Source organism: Rhea pennata, chromosome 1 (assembly GCF_028389875.1).
Source record: "Rhea pennata isolate bPtePen1 chromosome 1, bPtePen1.pri, whole genome shotgun sequence".
Lineage (NCBI taxonomy): Eukaryota > Metazoa > Chordata > Aves > Rheiformes > Rheidae > Rhea > Rhea pennata.
Window position 1 is genome coordinate 29,493,555 of NC_084663.1, and position 26,297 is coordinate 29,519,851.

The following is a 26,297-nucleotide window of genomic DNA, read 5'->3' on the forward strand; positions in this document are numbered from 1 at the left end:
CCTTGCATGGGAGGATTTTTACTGGACATACCGATTTTAGATTTGTAAATAGATTTTTGTGTATTTGTGTACTGCTTAAATATATTTTGCTGTTTTGGATGCTCATTGCCATTTCATGTTTTTCTTTATGCCTCAATCATTTCCAAAATTTCTGTATTCACTCTTGATTTACATGGGGAGTTTTTTAGTACAGCTTGTTTCAGAGTATTTTTTAAACAGAAATTGCAACAGAGTTCACTGAAAATATATTAAGGATGATCTGTGGTTTAACACGTTAGTAAAATGAGAAATAATAGCTGAAATGATTAACACAGGAGCCTGTTCACCTTGTCATTTTTATTGCCTTGTCAACGAGCAAATATAAATGTTCCGTTTTGCTTTGCAACATTTTTTATAAACTTAATTGAAGACATTTATCCAAATTTGTTGTCTTCTCCAGTAAGATCCAACTCTGAAGTTAATGGAGGGTTTCTGTCTGAGTTGGATCAAGCCACAGGGAATGAATTGGAAGAAAATTTTGACACCGTAGAAGGCTGAAGAAGTCAAGTCTGCACATTTCTTCCTCTCAAAAACTACTGAGGAGATTCCTGCAGCAGCTGCTTACGGAACAGTCCTAATGTTGCTCTTCACAGGTTGGGACTGAGCAGTGAACCTGGCAGCGCGTAACCGGAATGGAGCCTTCGGCAGAGGATGGATGAGCAGCAGAGCCCTGCGGCGGGAGGAGCGGGAGAAAGGCAGGTCGGGAGCAACCTGGTAGCCAGAACTGCGCAGTGTGCAGCGCTCACTTCTACAGCTCTTAAAAGTAAGATAGTGACTAGCTGTGTACAGTAAAGATGACTGTAAGACAGCTTACGCCTAACCATCTGCTGGAGGTAGGGACTGGCATATAAATTATACAACCAGCTTGCTATTAAACAAGGTAATAGTGGACTGAAATATCACAAGAACTTGCGATATTGTAGATAGTAGAAAATACTACAAAACACTTTAGCCAGATCTGTGTTGTTGTGGCATTGCTAATCACTGGCACTGCTGGACCTGTGTTTTCTCAATTTTGGCGGTAACTCTAGAGCAGCAGAGGTGCACCCTGCGTGCTGTCGCATGGCTACTGTATGCCTCTTGGAAAGGAGCTAGCCAGGTATGTCCGCATGCGCCCATCCATGGCACAGGGCTGGCCTTTTTTATTTCATCCTTCCTTTTTCTTTGCTACACCACCAAAATATTAAAACTGACAAATTTAACCAGTGTAATAAAAACCTTATGAATGTTCAATTAATATTTCTTCTTTGGTGCTGTTACATATTACAGTTGGAAACCAAGTGTAATCTAAGCATAGCATGTATAGAGTATATTCAGGCCCTTATTCTGGTATAAGCAGAAGTTATTTTAAGCAGCTTTTCAAATTCAAATCTCTCTGCAACGATCTTGGTTCTGTTTCCAGAAAAAGCTTCTGTTAGTTGAAATAATGCAGTTGTTGGTTAGGAAAGACAACAAAATATAATAGAATCATAAACGTTTCACTACACTTGACTAGAACACAGGATGAAAAATACATGGAAGGAAACCAAAGATGCCAGTAATTTTGTTGATGTCGTTGCTTTTTTTGTTTTGTTTTGTTTGGTTGGTTTTTTTACTATTAATTAAACCTATCCCACATGCAACACTTTGTATCAGAAAAATTCCAGCATGCTGTTCTGGAATAAGTAGTACATAAAGGCTCGCTGATAAAGCTACTGCTCTATCTATCATCTGCTGCGCTCAGTTGGGTTAACATCAGGTCTTGAATGAGTTGCCCACCACCACTGTCAGGTAAAACATACTATTACCCCCAGATTAAACTGAAAACTTAGAAGTTGGAGCGAATAAAAGATTTCCACATTACTGAGGTCACCTTTAGGTACTCAAGCCTCAGGATGAGGCACCAGCTTACTTTCACAACTAGATACACACCTTACGCATTTGTGAAGGGTCAGCCTTGACAAGGGGAGTCAAACTGTTCAGGACACTGAGGAGGAAGCTATACCAAATAACAAGCAGCTGCTGCTGCTTGCAGCTGATGACACGGAAATTGAAATTTCGCTCCATGACCAAATTGAATTGTTAGTGCACCTTAAAGCTGTATAGAGCAACAAGACATTTTGGGTTCGTACCTCAGATACCTTTCTGGACTGAGCTGGGGAAACGCGAGAGCTGACTCACAACAGTGCTGGAGCTGACAGAGACACAGATCAAGCTCTCTCGATTACAGAAAGTTCTGTAGTTAATAGCTGTTAAAATAAATCAGTGTGAACCTGACTTTTGCCATCCCACAAATAAAAAGCCAGGATACTGTAAAAGATAGTTTGTGTCATGAGTGTAAAACAGGCAACCTGGCAGCCTTTGCAAATCAAAGAGAACAGCCCGATTCAGAGATTGGCAATAGCCAGAGGACAAGAAGAAACTTTGCAGAAAAGGTTTGCTTTATAAATTGTGTATAGGATCCCTAGATACTATGGTGCTGAATTCATTATAAATGTATAAAAGAACCATTAAGAGGAATGGGGGGGGAACACTGACAAATTACATTTATATAGCTGAAAGCCCTAAAGATTTACTCTGCCTTGCAGAAGAGTATAAAGATTTTTATCCTTAGAGAAAGGTTACTTCTTTTCCTAGGAAGAAAAATGCAGAAGAAAAGAAGAAAAAAAAAGTCAAGAGAAAGAAATACTAGCAGATGGGTCAAACTCAGAGCTGCGGCTAGAAGAACAGGATTCACAAACTTAGGTTATTTCTATAATAATAAAAGAAAAAGAAATAAAACAGTTGCAAAGCCTCTCCCTAACGCTATTACACTGTCCTACCCTCCAGAACAGGGTGGCTGCAGACAAACCACCCACGGCCCTGTCCTCTGCTGCCACCAGCTCCCGAGCGTTGCCCCCGAGAGATGCCCATCCCAGGCCAGGGCCGCTGGGGCAAACGCACGGGGCAGATGGCCGGGCTTCCATTCTGGGTTCGTGTCCTAGCACTGTTACATTTACTGTTGTAAAGTAAAAGCTGTACAGGAGCAGCGGGGTTTTTTTGTTGTGTTTTTTATAGTACGATGCTGGCAGTGGCTGTTACGTGCCCTCAGGCATGGTCGCACAGGAGTGGTTGTGCGTGAAACACCTGCAGCGGCACCAAGCAACGTTCGCTGCCTCCTGCCCTCGCTGACGAGGAAGATGCCTCAGACTATTTAAGCCAGGTATTGGCCCCTGTTTCTTTTTTACTCTGTGCCGAGGCCCCGGAGACCTGATGAGCAAAGGCAGTACTTTCTCAGTGAATTTGAAGTAGGTCTCCACTGTATAAAATTACCCAGAGGAATAGGCTGTTTAAAGATCTATCATGTTCTGATAAAAGAGATTTTATGAATGCACAAGATACAAGCCACAGCATACTCTAATGAGGTAGGTAAATTACGGAGTAATTGAAAGCAGACTGGAAGTGCAGCAGGACATACTATTCCTGGCTGCACCCAAGCATACCACAAGAATGGAAGGGTAGAAAGTGAAATATTTTGTAAGATATGCTTGTTTGGCATAATTATATAAAAATAGTAAAACTAGGATACCAGGAAGGAATCAGCTGACTGACACCTCATCTGCAAATGCAATAAACGTGTAACACAGCAGCACTCAGGAGGTGCCACCTATGCGAACGAGCCAGAACAGACTGATCCTGCCTGACGAGAAGCAGCAAGCCTTCACACTAGGCTGGTCTCGATTCACAAGAAAAGTGTATACAAACACCAGAATTAGCTCTTGGAGGCTTGCAAGACACTCACAAAGTCTTCAAGCACCTTCAGTTCCAGGTAAGCAATTCGTCCTACTGGGGACACCAAACTTAAGCCTAGCATGTGCAGTACTCCTGCAAATCTACTCTGAAGTTTGTAATACATATTCCAAAACTGAATTATTCAGAATTATTCAGAGAAGATTTATGTGGGGGCAGGATGGAGGGGGGACAGGAAACATCTGTATAGTCAGTTCCTTCCTAGAATTTGTTGCTGGGCATCAGCTGCCCTGTGGCAACTCTGAGACAACAACAAGAAGAAATTAATGGCAATCTGAAACAGGTATGCACAAGCGCACAGTACACTCTTGCTGCTGAAAAGTTACTACTTGCACTTACCCCAGAGAGGGAAGTTTGCTGGTTGCTGTGTGATGCTAGATATTAAGCTGCAGCTGGAGCGCTCTTACTCTAGTTTATTTTCTAATTCTTTCCTCAGTTCTTCACTGAATAACCTTCATAGGCAGCTAAGCTGTGAGTCCTGCCAGGTGGCGTTGCAGATGCCAAAAGCTTACATAGATTAAAGAAATATAGGACAAACTCAGGAAGGAGAGCTGCACGGAAGGCTCTGAAATACAAAGCTAGTAACCCCAAGGCCAAGACACCTCTCTGCTACAAACCATTTGGCCTGTTCTTACTGCTCTTCCCATTTTAGGCCACTGGCCAAAACACAGCACTGGACCAGATGGGCATCTGAACAGACCTGGTACAGCTGTTCCCATATTAGAGTCTCCTCTCCCTTGAAAAAGCTGCAGCGCACTAGTCCGCATGCTCCTCATACTACTGATAAGTATGAAATGGCCCCAGAGAGCAGAATGCTAATTTGTAGTTGCTGAGTGATGCCTACAGTTTTTGACTCCGTGGCTGAGAGGGCGTTGAAAAGGTTATTAGCTATCTATTTGACAATCCCAGATTCCTTAAGATCCATCAGTAAAATATCTCAGAATCCTAAACTGTGAAATTATTTTCATTTTTAGGCTCATACTAGATTTCTGAACAGTCACTGTGTGACCCTGAGTGCTCACAATTGTACCACTAGGCTGATCCAACCTATAATGTCAGAACTGAAATAAATATCCTCAAAATACCACTTCCATGAAAGAACTGATTCTGTGTTTGCTCCCTCTTCTCCTCCAAGTACAGTTGTTGCTCTTAATATTTTCAGAGATCTTAGGGTGTTTTCAGTTATGTTAGTTACAGTTTTGATGTCTTTAGAATTTAGGAGGCACTCAGCTTTAGACTGTAAAAAGGAAATAAGTCAAAACTGGTCACAAAGCTGTCAGTTCACAGCTCATTCCAGCTCATCCATCTTTCACTTTTTATTTATTTATTTGGTTGCCTTTTCTGCAGCAGAAATCCTGCTTTGCGTGCCTTAGCTCAGATGCAGCTCCTGCTTCAAGCCATTAGGCTTACCCAAAACAACTACTTGGCTGAAGAAGCAACAGAAGGGTAAGAGCCACGGCAGAGCTCGCAGGCAGTGGAGTGGGAGCACTGCGGTGTTCATGCCAGAGAACGTATTCGCTCTGCATCGGCACACCTCAGGACAGCCACACTGGCGCTCCTGCCAAGCCACCTACCCCGTAGTCCCAGTCAGCGGTTTCTTTTCACAAAAGTCAAGCCAAAGGGTAGCCATAACAGACTTTAAAAACTCGGGATTTTCAGCCATAAATAGTAGGATTCAGCCAGCAGCTTTCCACCAAAATCATTCTGTTATATATGCAAAAGCAACAGTTTTAAGCCCTCTATTAAGGTTTCTCAGTGTATAAAAATTGCACCTTCCATTACCTGAGCTCAAACGCATTGCACAAGCCTGTGCCTTCAGGGGTGCTGCAACCGTGGCAAAGTGATTCCCTGTGAGAAACTGGGCTCATGTTCCCCTCTTTTCAACTGGGGGAGGGCAAGCCCAGAGCTGTTACCTGCTTCAGGTGGTCAAGCCCCCACTGCATCACTACAGGCATGCAGTATGAAGTTGAGGCAGTGTCTCGCATCAGAATTTTAAGCCCCAGATATGCGAAGAAAGCAAGCATCCAAGGAGGCCTCCTGAGCCACCACTGAACAAGGAAGATGTTCATACCGAGTCAGGCAGGGAGGACAAAAGCCCAGCCACAAGTGGATGAGCAGCTTGGGACTGCAAAGTCTGTCCTGGAGTTAAATTCTGGAGTCTTGTTCCTCCACAAAAATGTTATTTTAAAAATATATTGAGGGAAATAGAAGAAGGAAAGAAGTTAGCACAACTGGTAGTAAGGCTGTTGACTAGCCCTAAGCCAGCAGTCAGAGCAGTTTGCTGTGAACTGGCCCATGCATGGTTCACATCTCTGAGGGGACTTCTGTGCTTACACCCCGTGTCCAGAGCAGCAGGACCTGAACCCTGCTGGTGCCTGCTGTCAGCATTCTCCCTTCTGCTCGTGTCTGGCCAGAAGCCCTCAGTTCTCAGCTCGCCATGCAGCGAGCCACCTAGCCCAGCCTTATGAGTGCCTTAAAGCCCTTAAATTAGCTTTTCCCCAGATCATCTCCTTGCAGAGTTAGTGATGAGAACAGACCTCCAAACACATGCTCCAACAAAAAACTAGTAAGAGGGGAAAGAGATGTTCCCATTTAGCTAGACGACTGGTTCAAGTTCTCAAAAAGGATGCTGGAGCGTGACAATCCTGAGTCCTGCACACTGCCTTTCGCTGAGCCGGCCCATCACGCCGTGCAGTGTGAAATACTTCTGACATGAAACCTGGAGCAGACGCTCCGCTAAAGACTATATTAACAGCAGGGGGAGGTGCACATCTTACGAAGCCACAGCAGGAAGTAAATTGTGACCACTCACATCATGGGTGAACAGCTCTAAATACCAAGTTATGCGTAAATAAGAAAATTCCTGTCTCCTTGCCAAACACCTGTTGATTTGTGAGGGTGGGGGGGGGGGAGAGGGTTAAGGTGCCAGAAACAGCTTGTCTTTGTGTACAGCAAATTCCATCCTGTACATCCTCGCACTGTAAGCAGGAAAAACAGCACTGAGTATTTACTTACTGTCCTTCATCTCAGGAAACCATGCGTGAATACAAACGCAGGAAGCTGCACTTTAAATGTCAAAATACATTTTAAAAGCTTTGTCTCAATTAAGCTTTTTCAAGCTATAAAAATACAAGAATAATATAAGAAAAAACTAAATTATTTCTGATTTTTTGTTCTCCCTTTCATAAACCACATTCTTCTGAAGTCAGGCACCAATATACTAAAACATTTCCCACTAGTGCTATTCTACACATCAGGAAGAGCTCATAATTTTATTTTGAATTAGCATTTGCACATTCAGTTAGCCAAATTCACTTCATAGTGTGACACAGCTTGTGCCTCACAACTTGGCTTCCTAAGGATATTCATGAATGTTAAAGCACAGCATGCATACAGGAAAGCATATTGCATTCCTGTATGCTCAGACTGGAATAAAATAGCTGTTGTGCTCCATCTTTCTCCATATCTTTCTTCAGAGGACTGGATGATGTCTTTCATCTCAGAGAGAAATATTTGCAAGGAAATATCAAGGAAACTCTTTCCGCTTGTACAGTTTCCAGTTTGGGGCTCATGGAGGGAAATGAGCTGGCCATACCAAGAACGTATCCATTTTCTATTCTACAGAAAAAGAGACACGAACACTGGAGACTGTTTTAGGCTTTTTGTTGTTTTCTTATGTATAGAATTTACTTTAGGAAACAAGCCAAACCTACACTTCGTGAATTGCTCCACAAATTGTGTTGCACAGGTTGTGCAAATATGCACAACTATCTCTGTGGTTTTTTGCCCCATGCAGAGTGTGGGTAGTCAGCCCAATGCTTCATCAAACATTTAGGGAGGCATCACAAGCACACCCACAATCTTCCCATATTTAAAACTTTCTTCCACCTAATCTAGACTTTTCAGACATGTCCTAATTGAAAAGTAAGCCCCTGGCAAGTATGAAATTTTAATGCTAAGCCATCTGAGATGCCCAAGTGAAGAAGCAAAGTTTTTAAAGAAATTGAACCTGAGAAAAAGACAACTGCTGAAATAACCACTGGAGTAACTGAAAAACTTGCCCAAAAAGGACCTAACTGTTGAACACAGGTTTAGAAATTAAGCATTGCTTTAGCATCATTACAATGCATTCTCTACCTGTACATATGTAACATTCTCCGAACATCAGCTGTACACATTTCTCCACTTCTTCTTAATAAGTTTTCTTTTCTTATCCAGATCAACGTTTAAAATTCTAAAATGTTTCGTAATACAAGATAATGTAATTACATTACAAGACAGTTTAATTTGCAAGTTCATTTCTTGCCAGGAGTAGGGCAGCAGAACCCCTAATTCTAAATAAAGCCTATTTTATGCCAAATACCCTTGCCAAAGCCCTCTAATGAGCTGGCACAGAATGGCTTCACAGGAACATCCTACTGTCAGTAGTGCTTTCCAGGCATTGCTGGTATCTCATGACAACTCCTTCCTTTCCATGTGGCTGTCATTTTGTTCTGCTCTATTCCAAACAATAAGCACGAGAATTTCCTCTGTGCACCATGCACATTAAAAAAGCAGGTCACTTCAGTATATTTTACTTCAGCTCTGTCATGTCTGGAAATATTAAACAGCGCTATTAAATATTTATAGCGAAGCAGTTCTGTCGCTGATAGAGAAAGCTGAGCGGTCAGTATTAGTGTCTGCAGCACAAATGGCAATAGTAGATCCTAATTCATACACGGAAAGGAGAAAAGCCATAACAAAGTGTGATTCAATTGCTTTAAGTACTCACATGAATAAGTGAAATACTCCATATCCTGAAGACTTGCTCAGCTGAAACTTGTCCAAATGGTCTCTGCCTGTAGAAAAGCTGAAGGTTTCACTCATTGGCCTATTGGGAGCTGAGGATATTCAACTATTTGAAAGCCTCTCTTGACAAATAAGCATGTTCCTCTCAGGAGGAAAAAAAAAATAGATCACATAGATCCTTCTCTCTATTGATTTCATCATCATGAATCAAATTATAAACTAGCTTCTCATGAGCTCCCATTAAAGGAAACTTCCCTGAAGAAATAACTGAATAAAGCATAGAAGAAATCCCAGTATTTCCTACCACTGTCCAGCAGGTGTAAAACTTTCCTTCAGTGGCAAACCTTATTCTCTGAATACCTTAACATTATGGGTAGAATAATTGGTACTCAGGAGTAGTTACACATAGTAATTGACATACTTTGTTATATACTGCCATCTATAAGCAATGTGGCCAAAGAGCTGAGTAGTGCAAAATATTAAAAAAAAAAAAAAAAAAAAAAAAAAAGAGAGAGAGAGAGAGAGAGAGAAGGAGAAAGAAATCGAGGAGATAATGTTTACCTGAGAGCTTGCTTATACAAGGGTCTAGTGAATACACCTAGCTGTGGAACAAAACGAGGCACAGACTGCTTGTAGGTCACAAAAGCTACTAATAAATCTCCACGATCTCTCTCCTCTTGAGGTAGCCTGTCATCTCCAGAGGTCCCTTCCAACCTCACTGATTGTATGATTCTATGATTATCAGCCTGTGCATCAAACATAGTGAACAATACTGTGAGGGGATAATACCAACATGACCGCATGTATTTGCCAGCCTTAGAGCCCCATCTTTGCTAGTCCACAAAAAGCAGCTTTGTCAACAGCTCCAGAGGATCATAGACAAGGAACCATTTACTAGCTCCCTGTTAATACTTACCCTGGATGCCCTTGATTCAGTGCAAAAATGCTTTGGGCTCGAGGAAGGGAGAAATCTGTTTCTCAGACACAGGGTGACTTGTCCTGACTAAAGAACTTTAGCATGAGAAAGACTGTGTCTCTGGAGATAAGATAAACAACCTGCAAAGCTGTGAGAGCAGCAATGCCTATACCAGACTCTCTAATCTCTTCAAAAGCAAGTCAGCAGCACTATCCTGGAACCTGCTGTCTCCACTCAGGAGTAATCAATTATGTCTAAGTAGGTTATTTACTGCATGGCGGCAAGAGCCTGTGCTCTTCTGATGTAAAGAAAGTACAGCTGGTGTGGGTTGGGAGTGGGGTTGAACAGGGTGGGAGCAATTAAAGAAACTCAGCTATTCCTCTTTGGTATGTGCCTTTCTTTGTTAACACAGTCACTTACTCCAAAGTGCGGTTTATCACAGTGGTACCTTTGCTAGTATTAATGCACTGTGCTGTAAAACATACATTTGTTCCCACAGATTCTGTTATTGGTAGCGTTGACAGTCTCCCCCTGGAGACCAACCTCATCCTGTGCTTCTCTGATCAACAAAGCCTTTTTCTGAAATGACTGTTGAAATACTGTCTAATTAGCTGCGAGGTAAGAAGGAAGTACAAATTTGGGAAACTGAAAGGAATGTTACTATGCTAGAGACTTCTGTGTAATAGCATTCTAGTGTTAAGATTATATATTGCAAGACACAGAGGTAGAAATTATGAGCAACTAGAAAGACCCCTCTCCAGAAGAACATTGGCCCTTGGTCAAGGCTGTCATAGCAATGTTCCTGCTGCTATGAGGGGGCAAATTTATTATTAATTTAAACCAAATTCCAGGGAAGCTGTGGCTGTGCTGCCTTTATGCTTTGTGTAATTTTGATAGGTTTTTTTTTTTTTTTTTTTTTTTTTTTTTTGGTAGCTAACTTATGAATGGCTGGGGAGACTTACTTTGTGAATCTACCAGACATTGCTTGTCTTTCTATAATGACATGCACAAAAAAATGAAGCAAAATGACTTCTCTCTTACATTTAGGAAGGAAATTTACATTCTCATGATTTATTAAGCTTGTGCCCACGATCTTTTTCTTTAATCCTTTAATATTGTATGAACACTGCTATTACACACCATGAATACTGTCATGAAACTTACTGAATATTGTAAAATATGAGGACTGAACAATTCAAGAAATGCAACATGCAATTTTGTGAAAACTGGGCATGTGTTATATTGTCTTTCCAATTTATAACACATTGAACAGAAATTTTGATTATTTTCTTTATACATTATCATTTATAATTCATGAAAACATCAGGGAGTCTTCTCTAAATACCTTAGATGTTTCATGAAAATTACTGAATATGAGAGCAGAACTTCTTTGGCTAGAAGTTGCTCTGTTATAGAACTTTTTTTCCAATTTTTTTCTTCAATTACACAGATGTAAAATACTTATTCTTTTCACAAAATATAAATAGAAGTCACTTTACTGCAATGAACTACCGCAAAGGGGAAAGCTTGTGAACTTAACAATAATAAGTTATGAAATTTTGATGTTGATAGTAAGTACTGTGTGAATTTATCAAAGCCTAAGAGACCTCAAGTTTCCAATTGCTTGCCCTTTTCGTTTGGCTCCATAACTTAAAGGGACAGATGCTGCATCATTTCTTTTAACTCAGTTGCTAATATCATGACAACCACAAGGCTATGTGGGAGAGAGCCCTCACCGGGGTATGTAAGCCTTCAAATCAAACCTTCAGTTGTTAATACCCAGCACTATGGTCTAGGTAGAAAAGAAGCTATTGGCTGTGCTCAAAGAAAAGCCCTTATTTCAGTCTGCTTTTCAGTAAAGTTACGTGCTGCTTTAGCAATCCTCACTTGTCTCTGCTTTCCTACAGTCTTACTGCTTACAGTGAGATTTATAACACGGCCTTTTACTGTTAACTCCTCAACTTTCTGTTTTGAACCCTGAGAAATCGTCTCCAGCCCTGAAACTTGACTTGCGGTCAGCCTTCTTAAACTGCTACACTTTTTTTGACTATTTCCTCCTGTGATTTTTCTCTCCTTCAGCTTTGCAGGAAAGAAGGAAACTGTCCTTGATACCTGCAGTGGCTCCAGTTCCAGCACTGTGTGAAGGAAGACGAGCATGATCATCTTGTTCTTTTTTCAATTGTCATAGCTTAAAAGATGCATTCCCTCACCCTTTTCAGTTCTGAGATGTTTGCCTTTTCCCTAGACTGGAGGCAGGAAATTGTTTTCACCTTGGTTTGCCTGTGTATGACACTGTGTGATTAAGAGTATCCTTTGAATATTCCTGTGATGTTTGAACACTGGATAGGTAGGCAACTGCTTGCTATTGATCAAGAAAAGCTGACAGTGGTTCCCATTACCAAGGTAGGAAAGGGAAGAAGAGCTTTAAATGGTGCCTAGCACCTAGACTACTCCAGCAATTCCTTTCATTGTAAGGTTTTATTACCCAAATCTAGCATGTGCTGCATTAAAAACAGCTCCAAGATAAGCAGGTTGGCTGCTGATGCCAGACTTCTCTTGTGTAGCCTCAGCATCCGAGAAGCCTGGCTTGCACATGACACCTTTCTCTTGTCATGGTCCTAGGAACCCAAATGTGTCCACAGCTTTGGGGGCTTTGCTTTGTTTGCAATGAAGTGAGGCTTGGTGGCGGTGCTCTCTGACAAGATCCTATCTAGGAATATGATTAAAATGCTGCTGGAGGTCTGTATTCTTGCCTAGTTTGCTAAGAAAATGAGGCTAATAATACAATAACTCTGAGTGTGCAATGCTTTTGTTCCTGTTAACTTTCAAACACTGTGGTTAATTTAAATCTAATTTTATACCAAGCTAGAGATTTTAATGTTAGGTTTCTACAAGTTTCATGAAAGTTAGCAGGGGAGATGGAGAGGGACCTTCCATAAGTATCCCTCTTGAAGGAGAGGCTAAACAGTGAACTCACTTCAGCTGCTAGATACTGTACACAGAATCACAGAGCTGTTGAGGTTGGAAGGGACCTCCGGAGATCATCTAGCCCAACCACCCTGCTCAACCAGGGTCATGTTAACACATTAAACAGGATCACGTCCAGGTGGGATTTGAATATCTTCAGAAAAGGACACTCCACAACCTCTCTGGGCAACCTGTTCCAGTGCTCTGTCACCCTCATAGGAAAGAAGTTTTTCCTTATATTCAGATGGTGTTTCCTGTGTTTTGGTTTGTGCCTGTTGCCTCTTGTCCTGTTGCATGGGACAACTGAAAAAAGTCTGGCCCCATCCTCCCTTCAGATACTTACACACATTGATAAGATCCCCTCCCAGTCTTCTTTTCTTCAGGTTAAAGAGATTCAGCTCTCCCAGCATTTCCTCACAGGAGAGATGTTCCAGTCACCTAATCATCTTCATAGCCCTGTGCTAGACTCTCTCCAGTAATGCCATGTCTCTTTTGTACTGGGAAGCCCAGCACTGGACACAGTACCCCAGAGGTGGCCTCAATGGGACCCAGTACTGAGCCCTGGGGGACACTGCTAGCTACAGGCCTCCAACTAAACTGCGCAGCTGATCACAACCCTCTGAACTCTGCCTTTCAGCCAGTTCTCAAACCACCTCACTGTCTACTCATCTAACCCACACTTCCTGAGTTTGTCTAGGAGGGTGTTATTGGAGTGCCAAAAGCCTTGCTTAAGTCACGGTAGACAACATCCACTGCTCTCCCCTCATCAACTCAGCCAGTCATCCCATCATAGAAGGCTATTAGATTGGTTAAACAGGATTTCCTCTTGGTAAATCCATGCTGACTACTCCTGATCACCTTTTTTTTCTTCTACCTGCTTAGAGATGACATCCACCAAGAGCAGTTTCATCAGCTTTGCAAAGATGGAGGTGAGGCTGACTGGCCTGTAGTTTCCTCTGTCCTCCTACTTGCCCTTTTTGAAGACTGGAGTAACATTGGCTTGCTTCCAGTTCTCAGGCACCTCTCCAGTTCTCCATGTCCTTTCAAAGATGATGGAGAGCAGCCTAGCAATAACATCTACCAGCTCCCTCTGCACTCATGAGTGCATTCCATCATGGCCCAGCTGGATTTGTTCATGTCAGACTTGCCTAAATAATCTCTAACCTAACCTTCCTCAACCAAGGGAAAGTCTTCCTTTCTCCAGACTTTAAATATATTCACAGGAGTGTAAATCACAACTACCATCATTAAACACCAGAGAATTCAACTAGCAGATTCAAATCCATAGGTAACTCATTTCCCTTGGTTTGCTGTTCATGCAACTTGCTATTTGTTTTTCTGTTTGTTTGTTTGTTTGTTTTTGGTTGTTTTGTAATTTGCCTTTACTTCCTTGTGGTAATAAAACATTGCATACCAGCCCAAATACATCTTGGTTCATTCCCTCTTTAGTAGATGCTTCAGCCTGCTTTACACCCTTCCTTCTTCCCCAAGGTTGAGAAGATCTAGTGCTGACCTACCACTAGAGTACTAAAGCCATGTTGTGCTGATGCAGAAATGCGCAAGTGTGCCTAACCACAACTTTCTTCACTGCAAGATAAGGCTTAGGGTGACAGGATTACTCAGTCCTTGCATGAAACAAAGCTGAAGGACTGCAGTATATTACAAGCACATCTGAATCTGCACTACTTCCACAAGCATTGAACTTACAGCACCTTCAAAAGAGAGTGAGGAACAAACACTATCTTGGCAGTCAGTACATCCTAATTATTGCACTGCTAATTGCAGCTGCTTCCATAAGCATTAGCTAAGCTTAATGTGAAATAAATACCCTTGTGAAGATATATCTTTGGTTTTAGCGTTGTCATCTCATCCATTCCTGCCATGTCACAGGAAATTAGCTACTTTAAAATTATAATTTAAATGGCTCTTCTGAACATTTCTTCGCTATGCTGCATTCTTGAAGTGTTTTGTAAAGTAATCTTCATGACACTTTTGTGAGGCAGTTAATGGCATCCAGTGAAATGATTCAACCAAAACAAAATGGATATCCTCAGACAGGGAACTTTTCCAGAATGGATAACAGTGCATTAGTTCAAATGTAGGTTAGCGCAGAAGAACCTCCTTAACTTAGCAGCGGATCCCTGCCCTCTGCCCTCCAGCTGGCTGTGCACTGCTGTGCTGAACACCTGCAAAGGAAGCTGGAGCCTGCCAGCATTATTATCATTATAATTATTATGACTGACAAAACAAAAAGTGCCCGGCAAAAGTTGAAACTTACCTTGTGGCATCTAATGCCCTGATTAGCCTGCTCAAGAGGACATCTAGGACAAGAAGATAATTAAAGAGTAAGTGGTTCTCCTAGCCCCTAACTAGCCCCCTATGAGGTACTGCAGAAGGATGGGAATTCTCAAGTCCAGCCTGAGGGATCAGTTCCTCCAAGATCCTAGTACACACAGAGTTGTCTCACCCCTTTCCCCTATAAACCAGTTCCTGCCACTTCTCCACTCTTTTCCCCTCTCCTAAACTATCCTCTCCTGAGTTGCCCCAACACTTCACCTCTTCCCTTCATTTCCCTTTCTCTTTATTTCAGCCTCAAGCTTTTTCCTCCCCAACTCTTCATCCTGTAGTCTCTTCCCCAATAAACATTCATAGATTTTGTCTTTTCTGAAATAGCTGGATTGTAACCCATGTAAAGGACCCTTCTGAATGAAATTATCTATTTTAAGTAAAAAAACAGAAACGTAGAAATGAGTTTCCCACAACAGTAATTTCTGATTTTAACACTGATTTCTGCCAATGATCAGCATGGAATTTACATGACCTGGATGACATTCCAGTGCCTTGGTCACAGCATGTTCCCACCAGGCATTCGCAACAGGTACCTTCATAAGGCCATGCATCTTACTGGCCCAGGAGAACCCCCTCCAGTCTTTTTATAGAGGGCATTAAACTCTCCATACTGGTGTCTCAAAGGTGCTTTGCTCTGGCTGGGATAACTGTTGAGTAACTAAGACTACTTGGGGGATAAACAGATTCATAAGTGGAATTTACTAGCACTAAAAAAGTGCTGTTTTGCAAAATGGAAAAATATTTCCCAGACAGCTTTCTGAATTTGGGTTGTAAGTAAGTACTATTCCATATCACCACAGGACATGCCAGGTATCAAGGTAATCTTGAGCAAATATGTGTAATTTAGACCTCCCAAAGAGCCAATCTTTGGATTTGAAGGGTGTATCAACTTCACTCTAGCAATGTCAGCACCATAATATGATCCCCATAAGAAACAAAGGCTCTAATTTATGAATACAGAAGCTGTTTATTCCCCTCTCTCTTGGAGAATCCTACCCCCACTTCAAGCATCACTTGCTTTTCATGTTACAGCTGCTAAAATGACAAAGATTTACTCTAGTCTTGGACTACTCCTGAACTGCAGTGGTTCAGTTGCAGCAGTAAATGCACTAACACATTCATCTGAGGCTGTGCAAAAATTGGCAGAAGTAGGGTGGAAAACTAGGTGCTGGAATTTCTATTGTCTTAAGTAATTTCATGAACCAAAGATCTCAGATACTCACAGGAGTAAAACAAATAACGGGACATAAAAGTCCCTCAGCTTCCAGGCCTGTTCCTAATTCATTAAAATATATTGCACTATATTTGACAATATTTTAAACTTACAAAGGCTGGCATCTGACACAAAATACAGCCTTGCTGTTACAGCAGAGTACAAAACAATGTCTTTCATAGCTAACTAAAAACAGAGGTATGACAGCTCCTCTGCATTACAAAGGAAAAAGGATGATACTGACCAAAGGAACACACGCATTTCAAAAGCATCTTCTTGTAAGGCTAGCATGGTACACTGAGAGTGATTCTGCTTGACCTTAAAATAGTCTGCAGTTTCTTTTTGTTTCAAGGTACAATTCACTACAGTGAAGTAAATAACACTCAGTTACAAACTCTTCTGGAGTATGCACCACTATCTGGTAAAGCTGATAAGGTAAACTGCACTGCTATTAAGTCTTCAATACCTTGGATTAAAATGAGCTTTTAGTAATTGTACTGAGTCAAAGCTACTCCTGAAGCCATTAGTCACAAGTAGTCTCTTACGCTGTCCTTGCTATGTCAGACTAAATGGGCTTTTGCTGTTCTCTTCTGTCTATACAGTCCTTACAGGAAAGCTCTTTGTTTAAATGGCTGTGAGTAGCTACCAGTAACATCCACTCACAGCCATTTAAACAAGGAACTTTCCTGTAAGGACTCAGTCGTATGTGCATGAGAGCAGGACAAGTCTCCTGTTATGGCTATATAGAGCACCTGTTCAAAAACTTCTTCCCTTTATCGAAGAGGGAAGAAATACTAACGTTATTAGTATTCTTTTAAATTCTCTTCTACATCACAAATGTAATCAGGACTTTCTTAATCAAAAACCAATTGGAGCTGCAGAATCTCTGAAAACTAGGCCCCATGTTTTAGTGTCTAAATTAAAAGATACAGGTACTATTACTTTAATTTAAATTGGCTTATTTAACTTTCTTATACTAAACAAGTCTAATACAGACCTACTGACTTAGGATCACTTTCTCTGTCTTTTTGAAAATGGGCTGATTCAAGGTTCTGTCCAAAAATAGCTCTTATAACTTGAAATAGACCCAGTCCTAACTTCAAGCCCACCTCTAGCACAGCTGAAGCAGAGTAGGACACACGCGTGCACCAGCAGAATACATCCTGGCAGGATACTTTTAGGTGTAAACTGATACTTTTGAAAAGACAGACTACTTGATACTGTAATGCCCTAGACTTCTAAAAGACTTGGGCCTTCCTCCTTCTGAGCTCATCAAATCAGTCTATGATGCATAAAAAGGAAAAAAGACTACCCGTCCATCTCCTTGTTTTATAGATTGAAATAAAAATTAGTCTGCTGTTTTGGTTTTATCCATCCAGTACTGCAGTTGTGTTACCTACAGTGCAATTCAGACAAGCATATATTAAAAGCTATAAAATGTTTATTATGAATTCTTTGAATGCTTGTGATTCTAACATTGTCTTTTTTCTTTTTCTTACTGGTATGCTGCAGATAGGAAATTGGAAAACAGATCTCCTGATGAGACAGTTAGTAATTGAATCAGTTGTGCAGGTAGGTGGGTTTAGAAAAATTGGTTCTCCAGTTGCCTACTGACCATTGCCCAAAGAGATACAGAGGAGGAAAGTGAAGGAGTTGAGGGAAAGAAAACAAGCATCAGAGTTGGATTCTAAACCTCCAGATGAGAAGCTTAAAGGACATATTTCTGAAGTAGAAGGAGCATCTTGACTGTCAAGAGTCCAGGTCTGGATCAAATCCCCCCAAAATGTTCAGAAGGAAACTAGGTACATAAAATCTATTTTTTCGCGTAACACTGGTTGTTCTTTGGGATGTATGTAAGAGCACAGACTAATTCCACAGAAATCTCTCTGCTCATCTTTCTTATTTCTGTTGCCAGAAAGACTTTCTGCACCACAGTGCAGGTACCTAATTAGTTACCAGGTACCTAATTATCATCAGAGAGAAACACACTCAAAATCCCAAGTGAATGGGATGAGAACCTCAACTGAAGGGTGGAAATTCTTCAGACCCATGCGAATTCCCTGCTCTTGCTGGCTAGGCCTGGATAACATATGTGAGCATGAGATTGTTTCAGAAACCAATGCTGAGAACTACAACATTCTAGATTAAGTTTGGGGGGACAAAACGACAAACTCAACCAGTTTGTTGGCACAGAAATCCGTTCTTGGACCTGGGGAAAGTCAAGGCTTCAGACTGCGTATTTTCTGACATGATGCCACAAAATTAAGTACTATAAGGTCCCCTTTATCTTTTGCCTTCTTTTCTTGGGAACATTCAGATGCTGATCATTTTATCAACATTGTCTGGAACATATTTTATACCATGAGATGTATTTGATTCTGGCAGAGTACCTCTTTGTGTTGTCCCCAGTCTTATAACTGGGAAAGAGACCATTTCTAGATCCATGGTCTTCTCTAGTCTGTGAGTTACAAAAACCTTACCCAAGCAGTAGAGACCCACTCTTTCTTACTATATTACTACTATTTTTAGGAACATCCTCAGTGCAAAAGGGCTTTCTATATATTCAGGGAACAGAGGGCAATCCTTAGCACAAAAATCTCATTATCTGAGTAAATTAACAGGACTGTACACAAGTTAAACAAGACATGCTGCAGGGGACATGACTGAAAAGGCTTAAAGGGGCCTCAGAAACTGGAAGATGCAGACGTCTTGTAACTAAACTCAGAGATGTGGAATGTCTGTCAGGCCAATTTAGGTAGAATATCATATTAGCTGTACAAGAAGCTAGCAATCTGGTAAAGCAGGGCAGCAAAGATGGCAGCAAAGAGGCACAGTGGAGAGCCATGAAATCAAATGCAGGGACTAAGATCAGCAGAGTCAGCACAATGCTTCTGTCTCAAGCAATTAGCTTTACTGAGAAGGTTCAGTAATGCAGTGTTACACAATTGCACAAATTGCACAAAACTATGCAGCTGGTCAAATGTTTCTTGCTACTTTTATTCTATTCATCTACTTTCAGACTGATAGTTGGCATGATACTAGTTGGCCTGAGACTTCCATGTGCTTTGTTTGTATAAATAATGAGCTTAGCTTCACCTCAAGAACTTCAGAAACTTCTTAGGCTAATAGATCTGTTAAACTTAGGCTCAGAAGCAACTGCTGCAATCCTGCTTTTCCTGGGCACTACAGCTATCTAGCACTGAGTCATTTATTTAGGAACTTACCTTTAGATAACCACTGTTTTTAAAAAAAATCCCCAAAACCTTGGTAGTAGTATGTCATATCATTAAAAGATAAAAAGCACTTCAACGTAAACTAAAAATGGCTTTTGAGAATGTTTTTAAAATAAAAAATGTGATGCTGCAGTAAGTTGTATTAAAGCCTAAAACTTAATAATAATAATAATAATAAAATAAAAGGCTTCTAATATAAAGTTTTACTGTTACTTAAAACAAGAAGCTAAACATTTAAAATGGAGTGAGATGATACAGTAGATGATACATTCATTTTTTCTGAGGTAATCACAAAAGCCTGAAAAACAGAACTATACCAAAATTCATTTTAATCTATGTTTCTTTTTGCTATTATAGTGTTACTATATAAACAAAACTGGTGCAAGTACTACAGTGAGGAAAACTGTGCAGGTTTCTAATCTGCACACAAAAGACAGCAGGAGCCTTTTAATGCTGAGGGAAGAAACATGTAAGCATAGCTGCAGAGGCTTTTCCACCTCGAGAGTGCAGGCAGTAAGAGAGCTCTCCAGAATAAGCGCATGGAGAGAACAGAAATAGGTCACTGGTCCTTGAGACTTGAAAAAAAGCATCTGTCCCTGGGGGATCCAAAACAGATACTGAGGTAGCCAGTGCATTTATCTGAATTATTTATATTGTGAAAATCAAACTCAAATGCTATGGCAAACTAAAAGATCTATAACTAATTGTTCTTTTTAACAAGCTTAAATGATTGCTGAGCATGTGAAAGGTTGACAAGAAAAATATGACAACATTTACTTCATTTGCACAGCTTTAGTAAATCCATTCCCTTTACGTTACTGGTTTTCTGAAGGCATAGCGGATCACCTCCAGACTTTGCTGCATTAAGGACACAATTATGCCATGGTATCTGCAACAGGGCTTGGATGAAAATGAGCAACTGAGATGGTCTTCTTGTTTAGTATCATCGTAGATGGATGTGCCATCACTGAGACTGCTAAATACAGGAACAATACTTTGTTTTTCTGGTTATAATCTTTCACTCTTTACTGGAAAGTGAAATTTGCAAAGATTCTATTCACTTTTAAAATTATCAGTAATTCTAAGTATTTTCAATAGTGCCACACACAGAGAATTGATCTTCAACTCCTCCAAGTTCAATGAGAATAAAAAGCATTTAGTGCCTCAATGCCCCAATATGTAAGTTGGAGATGCAACACTGTAAAGCACTAGCACCTCCCAGAGGATCATAGAATCAGTAAGGTTGGAAGGGACCTCTGGAGATCATCTAGCCCAACCTCCCTGCTCAGCAGGGATGCTGACTGCTTTTGGTTCTGTAGCACCCCAAACAGCCTTTTCTGTCAGCTAACAGCTTCATTTTCAGGGTGGCAAATGTTGCTACAGATATATGTTTGGAGGCTAAGTTTCTTCCAAATACTATAGAGCAAGCCCCCAAGTGAGGCCCTCACGCAAGTTATGGTCACATTGAATTAGAGCTGGTAAAGAATGTTCCGATGGAAGAGGAACAGGACCTAAGAGCTGCCAAGAGCTGGGGCATTCAGCCTGATCTGGCATCATGAATTTGAAGTAAGACAGTTTCATTTTCTAAACAGAAAGTGCTTTAAAATAAATTCTAAATAGAAAAGAACTCTAGAAGTATAGGTTTCATTTTTAATGGGAACACAAAATTCCTGAAATCTTGGCATTTTTCACTTAACAGAAATTCTGAGTTTTGATTAGGCTATCTAATGCAGGCAGTACTTACTGGTTGTGCAGTTTGGGGCCGCAGTACTGGATTACAGCACATTACAGCAGTGCTCTCTATTCAAGGAAATAACAGGACAGAGGACTGCTGAGCTACATCTTCATTACAGCAGCATATTGATACTTTTGATCTAAAAGCGATCACTTAGTCTCATAAAATCTGACTGACTCTCCATTGAGATTAAAGGAGAAGGGCTTTTGCTGGCTTCAGTAACAGATTGATGTGGTCCCTGTTGTCTATAGAACCATCATTGCCACAGATAAAGTGAAAGTACCACCAGTGGAATTATCAGACCTCCCGTTTTTTATAAGAAAGATTATAATAAAAGATTTCCAGTCCTACAAAAACTAAGGGGAGGAAGAGATTCCAAATCTCTAACAACAACAACAAAAAAAGTTTCCTTAATAAACAGGGAATTTTTTAAAAAAGATATAGAGAGAGAATAAAAAGGTAGTTAACCCAGAATTAGAGAGTATTTTAAAAACTAAAATATTTTGTAAGCTAGTTCCTTAATCAAATAGATTGCATTAGGTCATAAAGAAGAAACATAATTCAGGCATCAATGCCTTAAATGTAAAACAGAAAAGTTGTGCTAAAAAATTAATACATTCCTCCGTTCTACTGTATTTATAAAAACTACACAAGCGGTATAAGGCAACAATATCTTCAAAATCTATTACACAAAGCCTAGTGTCAAATATTTCAAAGTGATTTGAGACAAACCCAATGTTTTGTTGATATTTTAGTGAAAAAATACTGTATTTAGAGAAGCTTGCTGTGATGATAAATGTTCACTGAAGTGTCTTTGGCTTCCTCTGGAATGAATAAATACTGGCACTGACACGCTGATGATTAGATAAGCCTTGACACCAAGAGCTGTGACATAGTTCAGATTAATCTCCAGCAAGGACAACCTATGTGAATGCTGTTGAAATAACACCTACCAGAGACATAAATCTGAGATACCTCATGAAGACACAGGTTGCCGTTTCTCAGACTCCATCTCCAATATGCAGTGCTCCTTCCCCATTACCAGTCTGCTGCTGACTACTCCAGAAAGCATAACTGTCTGAACTTTTGGGCAGACACAAAGATATTCTAAACCACCACACCAGAGAGATAGACAGGCTGCTCCTGAGCTTAATGGAGGGAAGGCATATAGTTCCAACTGTAAACAACAGTTCTTTTTCATTTACTTGGTAAGTAACTAACTATAGCCTAAAGTGAGGAAACCTGGTCTCTCAATACAGGGACATACGCTTGTAATTCCAATGCTGCAAGCTACTGAGTGCCTTCAGAGGAACTTCTGATAATTCAAATCATTTCAGTCCTAGTTATTAGTACAGGCCAAAAAATGCAGACAACTTCTTCTGCAACATCTGAATGAGTTTAGATCCAAGCTTTGAATATTGCATGGTAAAAAACAGAAGGCAGAAGTAAGTATTCTCAAATTTGGAAGATATTAGGCTCATTAAATTTATTTCAAACTGAAATGCGACTAAGCATAAATAATCTAATTTTGGATATAAAACTGATAAATTCTATTACTGAAGGAAACTTGCTTTATTTTCTTATTAATAAGGGACTGAACAGTGAGACAAGAGTAATTTATAATCTGACAATCGTGTTTAGTTCCACAATATCTAATTCTTCATGAAATAATCCATGCCAAAATCTATGAACGATTTCTCAAAAAAGGCTGCAAAACCATCTTATTTCAGCCGACTACTGTGCCTCACATATGTCAACATATTCTGTTCTTCGCCTAATTAGCAAAATGGATCTAAATCAAAACATAGGCTTGATGAGTTTCATAGAGTATTACCTAATACTGAGCCACAGGAAGCATACTCTATGTAAAGATAAGAAAAGACTTCCTGTTAGAAGATGACTCTTCCCCATATTTAAGTCCATTAACTTTTAAATATGTACTTTGAAAAATAGCTTGCAAACCCACCAAAAAAAAAAAACAGTTAAAAGCTCTTGTTCAGGATACCCTTTAATATTTTCTTTAAAGAAATGAATTTATTGTAATTCAAACAAAACATGTGAACTAGTTCTATTCCTATAACCAATCATTTAAATAGAACAGTAAGAAATAAATATTAGGTGTATATATATGCAAAAAATTGTGTGAGTTCACAATAGCTTTCTCAAATTTAAAGTTAGGTAGAGGATGTCTACTCTGTAGAAGACATCTAATGCTGATTAATCAAATCACACACCTGAGTTAAATGGAAAAGTTATTTAAGCTTACAAATAGTCTTAAAGGTCATGCATGCATGCCGGATAGAAACCATCCCTGCATTTAGGTACCTTCACTATGGGCCTTTAGGTGCTTGAGTACAAAATTTAGATTCTAAATCTTACATCAGATGTTGTCTACGTCAGGAAGCAGATAACTACAGGTTCATAAAAGGATGTAGGTGCCAAAAATGGGATTTAGATCAAACATATGTGCCTAAATCCAGCAGTGCGATAGTCAAAACTATAGACTCCTGTATTTTTATCAGTTGGAGATGCATATAATTCATCTTAATATAAAACATTGAAACAGTGAAATGATTGGAGATTATAATCCTTATCACAAATGTTCTTTTTGGTCCAAAGAATATTTAATTTTGCCATTTAGAAGTACAGCAATTTCAACAAGAAAGACTGAGATCACTCTTTCATGGAGCTAAAATGGTCTGCTTTGGGAGGTAAGTCCAATGGGTTCAAATTGTCTTCAAGAAAAGGGAGAAATTGAATCAATTCTCCACCATCCTATGCAAGTGGCCCTAGCCAAGAAGTAAACTATCTGACATTTTCAAGAAGGATTGCTTACTGCATTTCTGAGAGTATTCCCAAAGAAGTAAAATTCACACTTTCAAGGAAAAACACAGTTACAAGCATTTATCAGTGTTCATAATGTAGATTATCTTTCAAGAACTGCTGAAAATTGAATATATTAAGGATAAGTGTGCTTCCCATAGAAATAACAAAGCTATATTCAAATAACAGCCACAGCCTTCATTTTATCGAAGTTCAAAATGCAAAATGAAATGTCATGCTAGTGCAAAAGTTCAATGTGAGTGGTCCAGAGGACCCTACAGAGTTAAATCAACTGACAACAGGTCAAGCAGGCAAAATTAAGTGTTGGCAAATGCAAATGTATGTGGGAAGGAATAATGTGTCAAGTTCTAAACTCTCTCTGACCAAAAAAAAAGCCCTGATATTTGCAGATTAATACCACAGTTCAATGTGCTGTGAATAGACAATAAAGCAAACAAACAGTGCTAGAAACCACAGAGAAGATGAGAAGAGAATAAGAACATATTTCCACATTTTCTATAAATCCTGCAGTACTATTCAGGACTCACCAAGTGAAAGAACATGTAAAGAGCATACGCAAAGACAATCAGAAGACTGATTAGAAAACATTCTGAGAAAGGCATCTGTATGAGAAGAAAATTGGAAGAATATAATACTTCAATTTGGAGAAGAGTAAAAACACCATAGAGGGACAAGAAATAATGACACAGCAAAGGAAAATTGAATACTTCTATCTACCCATTTTTAAAATACAAGAAAAAATGTTCATTTTTGTTTTTTTTTGGTTAGGTGTCATCTGCAAGGCTTCCCCTTCCAGTTTAATGTACCCCAAGTGCTTAACCTCAGATTCTCTTTGGCTTGCAGCAGTCATGGGGACCCTCACCTGAATAGCCTTATGCCTCATTTTGGAGTAGTCTTGTTTCTCTCTCAGTATATAATCCTCCACAGAATTACTAAATGAAGTTGGTCATGGAATCCATATTGATGACAATATTTGAATCATTGTAATTTCTGAAAAGTAGATACCTACTCCTTCTGCTGGTTGCAATATCAGGAGCTATGAAGCTCCTGTCCAGGTCTGGAGATCTGCAGAACAAATCTAAAATTTTGCTTATATTAGCAAATCTAGAGAAGCTAAGTCCTAATGAAATGGGCTCTAGTCCACATAATTAGATCAGTTAGCTGACTCATAACAGTAGCTATTAAAGTAAGATATGCATTTAAATAATCTTTAAATATAACAACATGTAAAGAGCCACAAAGGTGTTCCTGAGCTCTGCCCTGTTCAGGTTGTCTTAAAGATCCCTGATAACATCAGTGGTTTAAAGCTCAGTATCTTCCTTGTTCAGAATGAAGCTTAGGAGGAAGAAAAATGGAAAGTTGATCAATGGTTTAAGTAAAGACTGAAAAATGCCTTTGGTAAGATACAAAAACATGAAACTGGGGAAAAGAATCTGTTTTCTGACTAAAAAGGTCCATTTCTCATAAACTTGTATAATTATCATTGCATATTCTGTCTTTAATTATTTATTAATCGTCTTGTATCAGCATCCCCTATTTTGCCTAAAACCAATGTCAGAGAAATCTTGACTACTCTACAGAACTTTTTTCAACCAATAAGATAATTAGAAGTTAGACATCTAGTAAAAGATATCACTTCTACCTATAAATGTCGATTTTCTTTTATCCTCAGCTATTACAGCTACAATAATATTATTATTAGATGACCCAGTCTCTACAAATGTAGAAATGGAAAAAAAAAGAAATAATGACTCAAATGTACTTTTATCTTTAAAGAATATAAGGTAGGAAAGTCAGAAACACAAAAGGAGGTTGGGCAAGTTAAGATTATACTCTAAGATTTGGAAAGAAAATGCCTAAATATAGAGTGAAAGATGTTGTAACATCTCAGAGATACTGACAGAGTTTCTTTTTTTGCAGAGCTATTCACATTTATTATCATATCTAAGAGTAAAGACAACTCAATTTGAAATGTGTATTTTCCTTAGCTCAGCTATTATATGTTCCTGAGGACGAAGTATAAAATACACAATGCACAAGGCTATAAACCTTTGGGGTAGCTGTGGGACGGACAAGATGGAGCTTCGGAACTGACCTAGCAGAATCAGGTCTGCATTTAAGAGTTGTACAGTTTATCGTAGTTCTTTACTGGCAAGAGAGAGGAGTTTATGTTCAGGAAATGGGTATAAAGCCCACAAAAAGAATACCTGGACAAGTTCAGGAGAGCTGAAAAAAACCACAGATACCCAAGCATTTCATAGAATCATAGAATCAGTAAGTATGGAAGGGACCTCTGGAGATCATCTAGTCCAACATCCCCGCTCAGCAGGGTCACCTAGAGCATGTTAAGACAGGGTTGCATCCAGGTGGGCCTTGAAGATCCGCAGAGAAGGAGACTCCACAACCTCTCGGGGCAGCCTGTGCCAGTGCTCCGTCACTCTCACA